The sequence below is a fragment of the Scyliorhinus torazame genome, chromosome 21 (genome assembly GCF_047496885.1).
Source record: "Scyliorhinus torazame isolate Kashiwa2021f chromosome 21, sScyTor2.1, whole genome shotgun sequence".
Classification (NCBI taxonomy): domain Eukaryota; kingdom Metazoa; phylum Chordata; class Chondrichthyes; order Carcharhiniformes; family Scyliorhinidae; genus Scyliorhinus; species Scyliorhinus torazame.
Window position 1 is genome coordinate 95,962,595 of NC_092727.1, and position 11,212 is coordinate 95,973,806.

An 11,212-nucleotide genomic window follows, 5' to 3' on the forward strand; every position below is an offset into this window, starting at 1 on the left:
GGGCAGAGACCGGAGGAGTGACTGTTCAGCTATCACCATCAACGTGCCAGTGCCAAGTTCTTAAAGTCAAAAGGCCCAAAGGAATTAAGGGATGTAGAGGATATAGGGTGTAGAGGGGAGGCAGCTCCCTTTTCTGAGAAAACCCTGCAGATCTTGTCAACGGAAGTGGAAAGAAGCACGAGGGGAAAAGGGGGGTGCGCAAGGTGAATAAAGATTCTGCTCCAAAAACAAAAGCATGTGCAGCAGGGTGGCACACCGTGACATGGGCGGCATGTTGGCCCAGTGGTTAGCACTGCCGCCTCACAGCACCAGGGGCCCGGGTTTGATTCCAGCCTTAGGTGCCTGTCTGTGTGAAGTATGTATGTTCTCCCCATGTCTGTGTGGGTCTCCTCCAGGAGCTCTGGTTTCCTCCCACAGTCCAAAGATGTGGAGGTCAGGTGGATTGGCCTTGCTAAATTGTCCCTGATTGTCCAACGATGTGCAGGTTAGGTAGAGTTACAGGGATAGGGCGGGATTGTGGGCCTGTGTGGGGTGTTCTTTCGGAGGATCGATGCAGACTTGATGGACCGATTGGCCTCCTTCTGCACTGTATAGACTCTCTGGATTCCCTATGTCAATGTCCTGTTTAAGATACTGCTCTTTTCTATAACACACACACCTTCGGCCACCTACATGAGAAACGTACTTATCTTTCCAAATCCTTTTGCCCTGACATACTTCCCACCTTCACTGATTACAGATTGGAATATTCAGGGCTCTCCCACTTTCATAGGATTTACAGTGCAGAAGGAGGCCATTCGGCCCATCGAGTCTGCATCGGCCCTTGGAACGAGTCCCCCACTTAAGCCACGCCTCCACCCTATCCCTGTAACCCAGTAACCCCACCTAATCTTTTTGGACACTAAGGGCAATTTATCATGGACAATCCACCTAATTTGCACATCTTTTGACTGTGGAAGGAAACCGGAGCACCAGGAGGAAACCCACGCAGACACAGGGAGAACGTGCAGATTAATAGTGTTAATTAGATCAATTTATGCACAGCAAGGTTCCACAAAAGCAAGTGAATGAATGATCAATAAATCAACTTCTGGTGATGTTCTTTCTTCCACCACATGTCTGTAGATGCAATGTTCAAATTATTAAAAACATTTATCCATGTTCTCACAATTTGGCCAACACCTCCAATAATAAGGCGGAACGGTGGCATAGTTGTTAGCATTGGTGCCTCTCAGCACCAGAGACCTGGGTGAATTCTGGCCTTGGGTGATTGTCTGTGTGGACTTTGCACTTTCTCCCTGTGTCTGCGTGGGTTTCCTCCAGGTGCTCCGGTTTCCCTCCCACAGTCCAGATAAGTGCAAGTTAGTTGGATTGGACATGATAAATTGCCCTTAGTGGCTAAAAAGGTTATATGGGGTTATTGGGTTACGGGGATAGGGTGGAAGTGAGGGCTTAAGTGGGTCGGTGCAGACTCGATGGGCCGAATGGCCTTCTTCTGCACAGTATGTTCTATGTATGTAATCTACAAAAATGGGTAGGTTAGGTGGGGTTAGAGGGATAAGGTGAGGGTGTGGGCCTGAGGAGGAGGGTACTCTTTCGGAAGGTAGAATCATAGAATTTACAGTGCAGAAGGAGGCCATTCAGCCCATCGGATCAGCACCGGTCTTGGACACAGCACCCCACTTAAGCCCACACTTCCAACGTAACCCAGTAACCCCACCCAACCTTTTTGGACACTAAGGGCAATTTAGCATGGCCAATCCACCTAACCTGCATATCTTTGGACTGTGTAAAGAAACCGGAGGAAACTCACGCAGACACAGGGAGAACGTGCAGACTCCGCACAGACAGTGACCCATGCCCGGAATTGAACCTGGGACCACGGAGCTGCGAAGCAACTGTGCTAGCCACTATGCTACCATGCTGCCCCGTGCTGCACGCTTTTGCCTTCATTTTAAATCGGTATGATTCATGTGGAGGCTGGGTAGGTGAGGAGCATTCAGGACAGTGCCAGCATCAAGCCTGCAGGCTATTTTGATGCACGGGCCTTTAACCAGGGCTCCGACCCAAACCAAGTGGAACTATCAAGGAAGTTGTGCAGGAGGAAGCTGCCTCTGGAAGCCCTAGGGAATGATGCTCTGCTCTCAGGATAAATGTGTGATTGGAAGGCAATCGTAATCAGGGGAGGGAAGCTCAGAGCATTGAGAGGTCTAAGACGCTTAAGCAAGTGTTTGAATTCACAAAGATAAAGACATGTGAACTACCTCATTAAGTTGTCAATCATTACCTGATCTTCCATTTGATTTGTACATAACATTCTTTAAAAACATTGCAAAAGGTTTCCACCATTAAAATATTGTCCTTCAAACTTATTTATGAAACATGAGATCTTAAATGACATCTTATCAGCTTACGGCCATGCTATTTATTTACATGAAATACGTTGATTTAATTTAGTATGAAATGCATGAAACTGCATACAGGGCCTGTTCCAAACTGCTATGTAGCCATTGACAGCCAGACGTAGTGTTGCTCGTTTTAGCCTTAGTTTAATTACTCTTGTTCTATCACCTTTGCCCTTGAGTCGCCAGGTATCTTTCTGATGCTGCCACGTGGTTCAAGTCCGAGTAATGATCAATAATCCAACACACCGCTTAGTAAGAGTTTAATCAATGCACATTTATTATATACAGTAATCAATACTTATACATTAATTCTACTTCTAAGCTACTTCCTACAACTAACAGGCCAATACTTAACTTTGGAAATGGCCCACCAGGTCAGGGAAACGAATGGCCTTTCCTATGGGTTCGGTGCCTGCAGGATTCAAAGCAGGTACAGGTCGATAGTCAGGAGTGCCTATCTCGTAGCGAGCGTTGGAGTAAGACTTACAGTTCTTGCGGCTGTTGTAGAAGGTCAGCAGAAGGGTCTCGAAGGGTGCAGAGAGGAGAAGAAGGGAAGAAGGGCCGATTTGAACTTGGCCCCTATTCTTATAGTCCCCAGGGGCTTCCCGCCTCTCGGGGCGGACCTTGTACCTGGTTCCAAGTGATTGGACTTGGTCCCAATCACTTGGTTCGATATTCTCCAATGCTGGAGCGATTCCTTGATCGAGGGGTGGCCATTCACCTCTCTTTGTGTAAGCTCCTGCTGGCGCCGAAAAGTCTGGGTCAGCTTTGTGTTACTAATTTGTAGCATATTGTTCCCGGGATTGCTACTTACTATGCAGATGGCTGGTGTGTTGTGTGGATGGCTGCAGGTATCGATTCTGTCTGGCTTCCCCAGAGGCGAATACACTGTTTTACCTGCAGCTGTCTGTTTGAGTCCTGTTGGCTGATTTTCCCAACAGCCTCTTCCGTTCGCCATTTTAAATCGGGGTTTGGCCATTCGAATCGGGAGTTAGCAATTTTACATGGCTACAGTAGGTCTTCCAATCCTCAGTTGTCCCATTTTAATCAACATACTTTGACATGAAGGAGCACCGCTGAAAAATAGCAGCAGCAATATTCAGGGCGCCATAGAAGGAATCAAGCACTTTAGTTTCTCCTGTGTGAATCTGGCCAGTTCTGACGGGCACGCTGTGTTGTGTTCTGCATTGATTCACATTCACGTTAGATCTCGCGAGGCATTGTGAGCTGGGTAGTACCCGGAAGCGGGGTCTCCTGGCTTTTATAGGCCACGCTGCACCATGGCGAGCAGCTTTTCGGGCACAGCGTGGCCATGAGATGCTTCAATACAGTTGTGAAATATATAATATTCACCGTATACATTCAATCGAGGATTGGTTTGCACTTAGGCAATTGGTCCTGAGCAAGTTGTTCAGAATGAACCTTCTGCCTCCTGTCGCATTAGTACATAATCTAGGTCCACATTTCAGTGCAGCATGGAGGAAAAAATAACAAAATAATAAACAATGTTTAGAGCAAATAGACCTTTCAAATGCTCTAGAGTTTTGCCCCCCATAAGCTTCCTCGTCTCATCTCATTCCACTGTTCACTTTTCATAGCCTTAAATCATCCTCTTGTCCAAGCAATTCCTTGTAGAAGATTTCTTAGACTATTTCAACCACAGATGCGTGGCAGACATTTGCACATTTTAACCACCCTTGCCTTCCTTTTGTCATTAACTCAATATCTCTGCCCCTGCATTCTCTCAACATTCAGTGGGGTAGCCTATTGCTGTTATCAGAGCAGAACCCTTCTTAATTTAACTTTTCTGCGCCAATGAAAAGAAAAGAATTCCTCAGCTGCATTTGGAGCACAAAAGCTAATGTGGTGCTTTTTAAAGAACGTAGACAGAATAAAGATGGTGCCAATATTTCTATTTGTTTCTACATGGCCTCTTCAAAGGGAAGCAGTGCTATTGATAAAGGATGGTATGCTTTCCATTCTGATCCCCTGGGTCAACGTCAAACAGTCCAAAATCGGGTAGAGTGCGTTGTACTAGGAAGTATCACGCATCCCCTATTCTGATCCAACCAGAAGTACCTCAATCACAGCCTTAGACTGTCACTTTCCATTTGCCACACCAGCTACATTCACCTGCCATCGCAGAATGTGATTAGCATTTGGTGAGAAATTTGTTTTGCACTTTGGCCGTGTGGCGACGAGGATCTGGAACAAGATTGTCCAAACTCACCTTGTTACTCTAACATTGACTGAACAGTTGGAGAGAAAAGTTTTATAGTTGCTGACAGCTGGAGAGCTGTCAACTTTCCAAGAAGAGGAAGAAATAGCTTCTTCCTGGTGAAAATAGGCAATGCTGTCATTGCTAATTGAGCTTCTCCACTGTATCACAATGCATGAGTAAAACTTTAATGCAGCAAAAACTATATAAATATGGTATAATTTGCCTGTGTTTGCATATGTTGTAAATATTCAGTGCAAATCTCATAGCCCTGTAAATGTAATTTAACATCTTATCAATAAATGATTCTTTGTACTCAAGTGCATTTAACATTTATGCCTTTACACTCATGATAAGTATGTACAAATTGTGGCTAAATACTCTGGAGTACATTTTTCATCAACACATGATTAGAAGCTCAGCTCTTAAATCTAAAGCTTTAATCCTGACGATCCCATCCTGGAAGGAGGTTAGAGTTTTCTTCTGAATGATTTATGAAAAGTAATCTGTCGATTGTCAACTCAAATGATTCTCTCAGTAGTCTTATAAAAGCATTTGTGTGCAGTTAGTTCAATGAAATTGCGTGTCGAGGGGACAAGTGGAATTATGAATACCGGGGACGAAGTTTTCCGGCCATTCCCGCCAGCGGAGTCTTCCGGCCCAGCTGACGGCGACTCCTGCTGCGGCGGCAGGTGCGAGCAATGGGAAATCCTGTTGACAGTAGCGGGACTGGAGGGTCCTGCCACCTGGCAAAGGTGGGTCGCCGCTGCCGCAAAACATGCCGTGGGTGTGGGGAAAATGCCACCCTGTGACTTCCACTTAAATGGAAATGAAGGGAATTTTCATGATGTAGAATTGATTGACGCTGCTTAAAATATATATTTAGGGTGGAATTCTCCGTTTTTGAGGTTAAGTGTGCTGACGGGCGGCTCCGGCAGTGCCTGTCCTCCTGACCAGAATGGTCGGATCCCGCACCAGATTCTGCCCTTGGAAGGTCTTCATTTATGCACAGGCAAGTTCCCCACCGAATCTCCTTGCAGGCTGGCAGCTGATTGGTCCGCCCTCCATCAGCTGATTGGTTTGAAGGTCCTGGTGCCATGTTCAAATATAAGTCCAGCACACGCATATCACTTTGTCCAGCCCACGTGTCTTCACCAGACCATGCAGGATGTCAACAACCCAGAGGGAAAAGGCTAGCAGCCTCAAGAAGGAATCTTCGATGCAACCACCCTCCCCCCGAGCCTATCACTTGCAAGGCACCCGTGCCCCACTATAGACCGTCTCTGGAGTGTTCATGCATCCCCTTCCAGTAAATGATGAGGTATCTCTCTGACCCCTTTGTCTGTGAACATTTTATGCAACCTTATTGGGGACCAGCTTTCCTCTCCTCGATCGCCACTCTGCCTTCCATTGTTTGTCTTCTTTAACTCCTGGCCCCTCTGCCTGTCATCGTGGACCCCCACCATACCCGCTGTCCTCCATCCACATTGACCTCCTTGTCTTTGTCAGGCCATCCTATTTGTTTTAGTGATTCCCATGCTTATAACGTGTTGAAAAAGCTGACCGGGTAATTTGCTTCCAGAGTTTTCAGTGAGATCAAACCTCGGTGCCACCTCTTACCTACAATAATTTATTTACCTGAATGTGGAGTTTGCAAGAGTTGTTTTTTCCCCACCTCCCTCCTATCCTTCCCACCGTTGGCCTCCAAACCTACCTCAACCCAGTCCCCTATCTCCTGAATTTCAAACCTCCAATGTTTATCTTTTGGATGAGAGGTTTAAACAAGGCCCCATCTGCCCTCTCAGCTGAACAGAAAAGATCCTGTGACACTATTTCAAAGAATAGTAGAAGAGCTGTCACCGGTGTCCTGACCAATATTTATCCCTCAATCAACACCACTAAAACAGATCATCTTGCCGTTACCACATTGCTGTTTGTGGGAGCTTGCTGTGCACAGATTGGCTGCCGTAATTCCCACATTACAACAGTGAGTACACTTCAACAGTCCTTTGGGATGTCTGTTGGTCATAAAAGATGCTCTGGGGTCACAGGTTTGAATCCCACCAGGGCAGATGGTGAAATTTGAATTCAATAAAAATCTGGAATTAAAAGTCTAATTATGACCATGAAACCATTGTCAATTGTCGTAAAAACCCATTGCGGTGTTCTTTGCGATTCTGTTATCAGGATGGATGTCGTAATGTTCACAAGGATCACAGAAGCTGAGTTCGTTGACGAAGCTAACTTTTATTTACACTTTAATAATAGCCTGTTGTCACAAGGAAGCTTGAATGAAGTTACTGCGAAAAGCCCCTAGTCGCCATGTTCCAGCGCCTGTTCGGGGAGGCCGGTACGGGAATTGAACCCGCGTTGCTGGCATTGTTTTGCATTACAAGCCAGCTATTTAGTCCAGTGTGCTAAACCAGCCCCTTAATTTAAGCTCAACCACTTACTCCTATAACAAACAATAATTATAGTAATCTACACTCCACTAACACTAGTCCATACACTCTACCTCCAATGCTACTCTATCCTCTGCAGATCTCTCCTATGCACTCTATGTCATGATATTCAAACATACACATCATGATAGACACACCAACAGACAAATCAGAACACACAACACCACAACCAATGACAGAAAGATATAAAATCACAGACACGACCCCCGGTGGTCAGTATTAGCTGCAGAGGAGGACCAGGACACATCTGCCACCAAACACACTCAGGGAGACAGCACGTGCAGAGTATCCAGAACGAACTGTATTATAAGAGTTAAAATAAAATAGAGTTGTACCACATACAACTGTGTTGGCTCATCTGTGCACCAGAGCACCCAACACCACATGGTACAGGAGTGGATCGATACCTGCCGGCATACCTCAGTGTACACAGACAACCAGCAGTGCCCAGGCAAAATGATAGAGCTCCCGGTTCCGCAGCCGCTCCAGTGCCACGGCGACCTCCGCGAAAACTGGCGGCGATTCCGGCAAATGTTCGAATTGTTCCTGGTGGCAGCTGAACTCCAAGACCTGGATGATAGCGAAAAAATTGAATTTCTCCTCACCATCGCCGGTGCAAGGGCAAGAGAAATATTCACAAGGTTCAGGTTCTTCAGGAGGCAGTAAAGGTACGATTACCAGGCAGTCCTGGACAAATTCTCCAAGTACTGTGAAGAAAACGCAATCCAATCGGCAAATAAAGGTAAGAAAATCTGCAGTACTCACCTCGTGGCTGGGATCCCGGAGCCCGAATTCCCAGAGGCCGAAATCCCGGGCCTGAGAGAGGGCTGGGTCGAGGTCGGCGGCCATCTTGCTAAAGGTATCACGCTAGCACAGTTGCGCGAGCAGTGCGCAGAACCGGAAGTATCGTTTGCGCATGCGCGAGATGCTGCGCATGCGCAGTCAAGAAAACGGCCATCGGTAAAGGAACAGCGATCTGAGCATGCGCAGTCGCTTCCTACGTGATACATACCGAGCGTCAGGATGTTAGAGGCCCCAGACTGCACCAATTTAAAGGGGAAACGTCCCAAATCCAATTTAAAAGGGAAACGTCCCAAATCAAAAAAACAAAAATCTGTTAAAGCTGTAAAACAACCTTCCCTCACCTGGAATGACAGCACAGTGCCGCAAATTGACCCAGGAGATGAATTTGACCTCCGAAGAACCCTCCGACAAGCAGTTACCTACGCACAAGCCGATGATTCCGACCTCGAATACTTCGATGACGATCTTTACAGTGTTTCCGGACCTCGCGAGCCCAATGATAGCTCCGTGGTCCTATACGACTAGGACTCGGACGAACCTTTCGTGTTGCACATTGGCGGCCCCCACATTGAATCCGACGCAGATGCGGATTCATTTTTCGGATTTGAGGATCTTCAATCCAGCAGATATGACGTTCCAACTTATCAGTACCGGATGATGCTGCAGCCTGACATTAACAGACAGGGAGCGGTGCAAGCACACGGAGAGCGCCCTGCTGCCACACAGAGCGTGGTCCACGTCCCGCTCAACGTTCCCGACTCTATGAAAGAAGACATGCAAGACTCCAGAGCGCAGTCCTTGCACGGACAAGAAGTGACTCCAGTGTCACAAGCCTCCACAGAGAGCTCGTGGACAGCCTCCACGATAGAAGCAACGCAAGACTCCAGAGCGCAGTCCTTGCATGAACAAGAAGTGACTCCAGTGTCACAAGCCTCCACAGAGAGCTCGTGGACAGCCTCCACGATAGAAGCAACGCAAGACTCCAGAGCGCAGTCCTTGCACGAACAAGAAGTGACTCCAGTGTCACAAGCCTCCACAGAGAGCTCGTGGACAGCCTCCACGATAGAAGCAACGCAAGACTCCAATGTGCAGTCCTTGCAGGAACAAGACCATGAGGGTCTAGCAACCTCTCCTGACCAACCAGCGGTAGATGATGCAAGTCTGCCATGCTCACGTGAACAGCCAGAAGGCTATAACAGCCTACCATGCTCCACTACACAGCAGCATGACCATGAAGGTCTCTCATGCCACAATGAAGGGCACAGCGCTGATGACTGTTCAAGCCCAACTGAAGACAAGCCAAAGGGGCAGCACGGTAGCACAAGTGGATAGCACTGTGGCTTCACAGCGCCAGGGTCCCAGGTTCGATTCCCCGCTGGGTCACTGTCTGTGCGGAGTCTGCACGTTCTCCCCGTGTCTGCGTGGGTTTCCTCCGGGTGCTCCGGTTTCCTCCCACAGTCCAAAGACGTGCAGGTTAGGTGGATTGGCCATGCTAAAAATTGCCCGTAGTGTCCATAAGGGGTTATTGGGTTGCGGGGATAGGGTGGAAGTGAGGGATTAATGTGGGTCGGTGCAGACTCGATGGGCCGAATGGCCTCCTTCTGCACTGTATGTTCTATGTAATCTATGTAATCTATGAATCGCCTCGTCCAAGCCCGAAGAAAAAAGGTTTATGCGCTGACCTTCAGGATCATTATAGCCGAACAGAGATTAATAATGCTGCACGGCCACAGAAGGATGCTGAGGATTTGCTAAAGAAATTTATTGAATGTTTAACTTGCAAGGAGCAGACTGAGAATTGCCAGTGTTTTAGTACGGATCGAAAAAATGGACAAGACATTGATCCTCAGGTAATGGAAATAACACAACCTGAATCATATCTACAGCAGGGACAAATGTCTCCCTTCAACACAACACCGCAAAATCCCAACTTCGGAGACCAGCAGTTAGTCAGTAATGACTCTTCAAACCTTGAGGGGAACATTAATTGCATTGAACCTATACACACTCCACTGATAAATGAGCAGAACATTGGAGCAAGAATCCTGAGGACACCGACATCGAGTAGCCAGATAACGAATTTAAAACCCACAGCAGTTTCAAGTGAACCAAGTGTGCTTTCCACTAATGGTGAAGATGCAGATAAGGTCGACCCGATTATCCATTGTACCACACTAACCCCAGTGATTAAGCAGTTATGTATGGGGAGTATAATGTGGGCAATTGAGAACAGTAAAAGAGAGACTGTGACCATGCCAGTCCCAGCAAAATCAGACCCAGAGACCATGAAGGCATGTACATTAGACAAAGATACATATGAGGTACCTGAGAAGAAAAGTGAAACGGAATGTTCTTTGGAAAATAGTACAATGTCGATAGAAACATTGGATCCTATATTCGAGACCATACATATGGGAGAATTTGGGGGTAATAAACAAGGTTCTGCAATGTCTGGGGGAAGATTTAAAATTCCAAAGAAGAAAAGCCCAAATGAAGGACAACGGCAAGACAATGACAGTCCACCGACATGGTGTGCACCACCAGATGAAAACTCTGACAATTTATCCAACCCTAGTGAACAGCAAGCTGCTAATGAGGATCTATCCACGGGATGTGAGACGAGTGACGACAGCATCCCACTTCCCATGCAAAAGGTGCAAGGTGACAGACCTCGCCTAGTGCGTACCGAGGCACTCGACGATCACGGTGGGACCACTGACGACTGCGGTGGCGGCGCACCGCTTCCACCCTCGATGGCTCGAGCCTCTCCACTGGTGGGTGCATTCCTGCATGTTCCGACTCCAGAAGTGCAGCTTCAGGGAATCTCGGCTGCCTCCAGTGAACCTGTTGGGACTCCGGACGGGGGGCATCGACGGAAGGCAGACCGGACTCCAGATGGGGAGCAGCCAAGCGCCGACTCTGATTTGCGCACGCCAGACCTTGCTCCGGACGGGCGGTGTCGCGGCCTCGGTGATGGCACGCTCAGGGTGACGGCGGATGCCACGGCGACAGGGAATGGATCGCGTGGCAGTCCCACTGGGTCGGCAGTGGCAACCAGCACCGGCGGTCCAAGATGGACACACCAATTCGCGCCATCGCCAGACGTTGATGCGAGCAACAATTCTCTCTCCAAGGCGACATGCTTCGACGTTTCTCTGCGGAGTCGCCCTTCCGGCACAGCAGGTGGCCGGAACCAGCGTGCACGGTCTCGGCCAACTTCCACATCTGGCACAGTCATCGCCTTGCATGATATTAGTGATGGTGCTACTTCGATGGCAACGACCCATCGGCTACAAGATGCCGTCCACCACAAACATAAAAAG